Here is a 7717-nt window from a genome sequence, read left to right on the forward strand (position 1 = left end):
CACGGCGCCGCGCGCCCACCGCCTGCGCCTGAGGGGCAGCACCATGCCACGCCCACTAAGGGCGGGGCCCGGAGGAAGGGCTGTTGGAGGCAATGCCAAAATACAAATACAACAAAATACAGGGGCAATGCATTAAAAGTAAAAAAACACTTCAAGTAGCTCTACGTTTTATTTGAATTCGAACAAAACACGGCCAATCCACCTTTTAAAAGCTGACACTCACTTATAAAGAGCGCCAATGTTTTTATTTAACATATTACTGTGTTGGGTTGACCTTGGCTAGACACCAGGTTCCCACCAAGCTGCTCTAACCCTCATCCTGCCCGAAGAAAGCTGTGACCCTGTGGAGAGGAGCCTGTGCTGGAATGGGTCTTCTGGCAGGACTTGTGACCCTGTGGGGAACCCAGGCTGGAGCAGTCCATTCCTGAAGGACTGCACCCCATGGAAAGGACCCATGCTGGAGCAGTTTGTGAAAAACTGCAGCCTGTGGGAAGGACCCATGTTGGAGAAGTTTGTGGAGGACTATCTCCCCGGGGGAGAGATCCCATGCTAGAGCAGGGGAAGAGAGTGAGAAGGAAGGAGCAGTAGAGATGCGGTGAACTGACCACAACCCCCCATTCTCTATTGCTCACGGGGAGGAGGTAGTGCACATCAGGAGTGAAGTTGAGCCCAGGAAGAAGAGAGGGGTGGGGGAAAGGTGTTTTAGGATTTGTTTTTATTTCTCATTAACCTACTCTCATTTGATTGGAAATTAATTTAATTTATTTCCCCAAGTCAAGTCTGATTTGCATGTGGCAGTAATTCACAAGTGATCTCCCTGTCCTTATCTTACCCCCTAACCCTTTTATCATCTTTTTCTCCCCCCTGTCCAGCTGAGAAGAGGAGAGATAGAGCAGCTTTGGTGGGCACCTGGCATCTGGCCAGGGTCAACCCACCACAGGTTGTCACAACCACTCAGAGATGTTTAAGACCTTTTTCCATTTTTAAAATTTGATTAAAATCAAGTTCCAAAGTCATATAAGGGACACATGGACAACGCCAGTGTATATTACTAGTTTTTATAGGAAACCAGGCTAAAAAACAGACTGAATAAAACCATTTAGGGACTTCCTATGCACAAAACAATTAACTGTTGTTAAAACTGTTGGCAAACCAGGACATATGGCAGTAGGAGTATCCAAAAAAGATATTTACGTTAAATTCTGAAGAGTGACTTCAAACCTAAATTTGTCCCATTCTAATAAGCATAATGAATACCAATATATATATTATTACACAAGTTCTTTGTAAATAAATCCCCATCTCCATTCGACAAACATTTCACAAAGGTGCAATCTGACAAAAAAAAAAATCTTTTAGGTGTTGTAGGACTGATTTAAATTACTAAATGAGGTGTAATTTGCTGGGGAGCTGTTATGGTTTGAGAAACCCATAACAATTTATTGTTGTTTAGACAATCATTCTATCACCCAATGTCCCCTCCCCACCTAGGAAAGGGGAATCAGGAAAAAACAAGGAAACACAGGAGCTGAAATATGAACAGATTTAATAGACTAAGATTAAATAATTAACAATAACAGCACTAAAGAACCAATATTGGTCCCGACACCAATACAGAATATGCAAAATTATACTCAGCCAATTATATCAGTAGGAAGCTTTGCACCCCCAGCAGTGGACAGCAAATATCGGACACTGCGAGCGCTATGGCTTCGGGAGGAAGAGAAGGCCTCAGGAGTCTGGCACCGGGGCAAGAAGTTCTCAGAATGGCAGCCATCAAGGGAGAGAGAGAACTTCTCAGCAAACTTTCTAATTTATAGTGAATGTGACGTTTGTGATATGAAATAATCCTGTTGGCTGGCTTGGGTCAAGTGCCTGGGTCTTGCTCCTCCTCATCCCTGCACCTGGCAAGCTTGGAAACACTGAGACCTTGAAACCCACACACCATAGCTGGCTACAAAGAAAATATTTTCACCAATTCAGACACTAGAGTCTTCTAAAAGTACAGTCTTCCCAAGTATTGGAAGAGAAATTAGTCATGGTTTGCTCAAACCAGGACAGGAGCTTACACCAAATAATAAAACGTCACCACATTCCTTTTGAGTATCTTCTTGCATCTCTTGTTCTAACAGGTCAGTCTCATACTCATGTAGACAGCACACCAGCTCATTTTTACAGTACTTCATACTCTTTTCAGAAGTTTTTTAACTGTATTGAGTTTCATAGTTACTTCAGATATAAATTAATATTGCTACAAGAAGCACTTTACAATAGGAACTGTATATTCAAATCTAAAACAGTCATATAACTAACACACAGTCTTTTCCTTTTAATGTTGTTCAATTTCTGTTCCATCTCACATGCTTGCTGAAATAATAAAAAAAGTATTTCCTAGACTCTTGTCTCCAATAAATATTGATAGATGCTAATTCAATTCACAAAAGCAGTTAAGGGCAGCTCTAGAAGCAGACTTTCTTACATATTCACTTTAAGTAACATTTCAATAATTTTAAACCACACCCTTTGGGCCATATATTTAGCTTCAAATGACTTGCGCATTCCTGTTACTTTCAAACTGTGCCCCTGCCTGTATTGAGGTTGGCAGACCTCCACAACTGCAACAAAAGCTACAACTGACATTTACCTGCTGAGATTCAAGTATCGCATTGCTGAGCAGTATTATTTTTTTCATAGTTTCCAAGATCAGTCTAAGGAAGGAAACACAGTTGCATACCTTAAGACCATTAACAAGTGTGAACAGCATAAATGTTTTAACGAAAGTTATTTGGATTTAAAAAAAAACAACACCCCCCCAAAAAAAAACCAAACCAAAATCCCCCAAAACACCATTTCCCCTAACACCAAAATAAAGCATACTTTATTTATTTTATTTTATTTTTTTAATAAAACCCAAACTACACCCTTTCTTTTTTACAGTTATCATACTAAGTATTGTTGTAGGGACCAAATAGTCTCCTTATTTCCTTCTCAGTTTCCCTCATGTTTCAGTTACATTTGGCTAACATTTCAAATCATAAAGCTTGGGAGGCATCAAGGAAGCCAAGACACCTGAGAAGGCTAGTAATTGGAGCTCCTGAATTCTGGCCTGTGGCAGGAAATTCATAGAGATGCATTGTTTTTCAGCTGTATTTATGTCAGAAATTAAATTGCTCATATTACACTTGAAATGCATGCATGCATTAATATCAGACAGGATATTAAAAGTTCATTTTAAACATGTTTGAAATCTTTAATTCTTTTTCAAAGACATTAAGCTCCTACACAATTAATTAACGAAGGCAGCAAAACGGAGGCAAGGCTCTGTTACAAGCCTGGAATATGTGCTCAGCTATTAGAAATGCAGGTAATTCATGTATTAAAGACAAAAAACTCTTAACTACAAACAGTTCTCCCTAGTGAATCAAAAATTATGATCTCTGTAATCAAAGGTTGGTTAATTCAGGGCCCAAATGTAAATCCACCCTGGGTAGGAGTAGTCTGATCATGCTGATTCTAGCCAGAAGGTGGACTGTATATAATCCAGTCAAAACTAGAAGAAGAAAGCTTGCTCTTGAAAAAGGTACAATGAAGTAATGTAGATATGTGGGGCATTAAACTGTGTCCAGTCCTTTCTTTTCTAGCCATCCTTTCCCCCAAAACACCTTACCATGAGTCATTATCATTTTGTTTCACTTTGATTCTCAGGGCATGCATAAGTTGGATCCTCCATAGTGTGGAGAAGAAACATATAAATGATAAGAAATCAAGAAGAGATATTTCCAAGGTTCCATTTATGTGCACTTTAACATTGGAATTATACATATAAAATACTCAGTACTTTTTAAATATAACACTTCTTAAATAATGGGGCTTAACTCTCAAGACAAGAAAGGCATTGTATTAGGATTGCGTGGCAATGTTTTGGTAGCAGGGGAGGCTACAGGGGTGGCTTCTGTGAGAAGATGTCCAATAGAGACAGTGCTAGACAGCTCCAAGACAGACCCGCTGCTGGCCAAAGTGAAGCCAATCAGCGACGGTGGTAGAGCCTCTGTGATAACATATTTAAGAAGGGAGAAAAACTGCTGCACAACAGCAGCTGGGAGAGAGGAATGACAATATGTGAGAGAAACAACTCTGCAGACACCAAGGTCAGTGAAGAAGGAGGGGAGGAGGAGCTCCAGGTGCTGGAGCATAGATTCCCTGCAGCCCATGGTGAAGACCATGGTGATGTAGGCTGTCCCCCTGCAGACGATGGAGATCCACGGTGGAGCAGATATCCACCCCATGGAGGACCCCACGCCAGAACAGGTCAATGTGCCCAAAGGAAGCTGTGACCCCATGGAGAGCCCATGCTGGAACAGACTCCTAGCAGGACCTGTGGCTCTGGTCAACCCACCACAGGCATATCAATGATTATTCGTAAGCATGACAATGCTTTTCTCTCTTGTCAAACACACTCAGACACCATTAAATCCCTGAGTCTACAGAAGGGAAGATAGGAATTCAAATCAACAGCCATATAATACAGGAGACATTATAATGTTACCGTAAATCGGCAGAAACAAACTTTCTAAGACTTAATTTAAGTTTAGAAAGCAGGCACTTCTTTATTACAACACCGGACGCACAGGGGATCACTCCACGTAGTGTGCGTACCGAGTTGCTCCACTACAAAAATTATATACAATCAAAATATACATATTCATCGCATTTCTGAGAAATAATTTAACATATTCATACGATTCCTGAGAACTCATTAATATATGTAAATGTCCATGACGCATGCGCCTTCAGGTACACTGGTGTTTGTCCAGGGTCCTCTGGTGGTCGTCCATAGTCTTCCTCACTGTGTCCGCTGGTTGAACCCGATCCTTGCACATGCCCAGCTTGGTCACAGAGCCTTGCCCCCCCTTTAATCTTGGAACCTCCAGAAGATTTTCTCGGTTTACTAATCAGACCTACAACTTATCACTCTCTTGACAGATACTTCAAAGATACATTGTTCAACAGTTAGTTCAGGTCATACCTAGTTACCAAATGCATATTATGGGTTTGATTTTCATTGATCGGTCCCTTGATTATATATTACTATCAATACCCATATCCAAATAATCAATGGTTATTTCTATTAATATCTATTGATTTGGTTCTTGATATTTAAATCAAGATGGGAAGGGTAAGGGGGGGTCTTTAAGCAGCATCACTGATGCATAACAGGTTTCTATAATTACTAGACTCAAACAAAACTTATCTATTCTATTCTTCATTGTTTCATCTGGGTTCTACTTGTTCCTTGATACAGAACAATAATTATCTAGTGAGGACTCTATGGTTACGAGTTTCAGAACACACAGTGCTCTAACATTCTACTTCTACTATAACCAAAATCTGGTGATTTTACAACAATAACACCTACCAATTTCCACCTTTTCATAGGCATTTACACTGCCAAGAACTATGCTTACTGACTTATACAGTCAGACTCTCACAATTTTGCAGGACCTTTGGGGTTTACACATTTCAACTTGTGATTTTTTTTCTTGCTCTCTATGGTATTTCCATCTTCATTCCTACTAGTTCAATGGTACTAAAATCTCTCCTATTTGTAACACACACTATATCACTTTGAAATCCTATTTTCATCAGAATTATGAATATGTACATGCATGCATGTGTGCACACATAAACAAACAGAAAACCTCCAAATAATCAGGAAGAAAAATCTACTTTTGTAAGACTAAGGTCTTGTTTGGAAAGAGACTTTTACTTTCTCCATTTCTCTTTCCAAATCTTCTGCAGTACTAAAAAAAAAATTAAAATAACCAAACAACCAAAATAGAACAGTGTGAAAAGAACAAGAAGCATAAAAGTAATGTCACATTTTTAACTTGCTCTCTGCATGCCTGAAGTAAGATTTTTTTTTCCTGCAAACCACAGATCATTCAGGCCAGGAATATTTTAGCATATGGAACTACGTTAGTGAATTCTAGCAATCACTAGGTTTGCAAATTTCAAAACCACATCAGATGCTGAACTACGTTAGGAGACTAAGTAAAATATTTCTTCCCCATATTTTCTCTTAATTTCCTTTATTTTCACCAGACTCCTGCAAAGTATTGAACGTTAGTCCAGAATTTTTACTAAAAAGGAGTAACTAAAAGAGAACCTCCAAGCTCAGTTCCCAGACATTCTTCTCTTTATTTTAAAATACATAAAAAGTTTGAAATTATCTAATGACATACCTCTTGATAAGCTTTTCTTCAATGGCATGATCATAGTAGCTTTCTTGACCAGCAAAGCAAGAACGTCACTAAAATAGCACAACAGAAAGACTTTTAAATACAATCTATAGAGCATAAAGGATAAGCAGTTTAACGGCTATACTAACAATGTATTTCTTATTCCAACCTTCACACCTCATCATCTCTTCCACTGTTAGTGAGACTACACTTATCAATCATCAACTGTATCAAAAAAATAATTAGTCTTTAAAATATTTCCATTTAATACTTTTTAGACATGCCAGAGCTGGCTCACAGCATTGCTCCATATACGCAACTAGCTGGTTCAGTAGAAGAGGACATAGATAACACAAACACAATGAGAACATGAAGAAACACTTTAAATCAGTATTGCTGCCAAACACTTTGCATTGTAAGGCTTCAGCCCCAGTGATCAGATTCCTGAAAGCCATCATCACAACTTAAGCTTTGCCAGAGGGGTCTAAAGGGAAAATCCAAGAGGAGAAAGGACAGTGGGCAATACTCATATGGCAGTTTTGTAAGCTCTCAAACATGTCTACAAGAGCTGTCTAGAAAATGCAATAAGATGCTCAGCCAAGAAAAACATTTCCTTGTTATAACAACCACTTTTGGTAAAGAAAAAAAAAGTTATTTTAAATATATATATTAGTCATGCCACATTCTTTATTACTGTAATATCACATTCCATTAAGAGAAAGCACAGGAAGTTGTTGGAGGGAGTTGGAGTAGGGAGAAGCTTACTAGTGTGAGAAACGCTCGCTCATGGATAAAAATGTAGAGAGGACAAAGTCTTTGAAGCAAAGATAAAAGTTCATTCTGGATCAAAATAAACGAGTCAGCTGAGTCGGGTGCCTCTCAAAAAGAACACACTTAGCTACAAAACTTCAGGTATTTATGTCCTGTCCCCTTTTCCCATTGGTTAGGTACTTTAGGGCACACATTCTTTCACGACCCGTTAGCCTATCACAATCTCGATTCACACTTTTCTCCTTTTAAGGACTTGGTTTTCTAAGTTACACAGCTCTGCTTGTGCCATCAACACACAAAATGGCTGCTCATAGCCCTGCTTGTGTCGTCGACATACAAAATGGCTGAAGCAAAACAATTCCATCTCTCACACTAGCATGAACTGCATCGCTGCACTCCATGAGCTGCTGCTTCATCTGTTCCCTCAGGCTGAAGCAGAGTCAAAGTGGAAATGGACAGACTCAGAGCTGCTCCCCCCAGCTCTGGTCTCCTCAGAGCTGCCAGCACCCAAGCTGCTCCCCGCCCTCCTCGGCACTGACTGGAACACCATAAAAACGTCCAGTTTCGCCTCTGGTTTGGCCGGCAACTCAACCTCAGCCACTGCACCCAACTCCTGCTGCAGCAGCTCCACGACTACGCCTTCAAACAGCCCGCGCGCCCTCCTCAGCAGCACAGCTGGCAATTGCTTCTGCCTGGAAGGACAGGGG

The sequence above is a fragment of the Charadrius vociferus genome, unplaced genomic scaffold (assembly GCF_000708025.1).
Source record: "Charadrius vociferus isolate BGI_N301 unplaced genomic scaffold, ASM70802v2 scaffold3262, whole genome shotgun sequence".
NCBI classification, from domain to species: Eukaryota; Metazoa; Chordata; class Aves; order Charadriiformes; family Charadriidae; genus Charadrius; species Charadrius vociferus.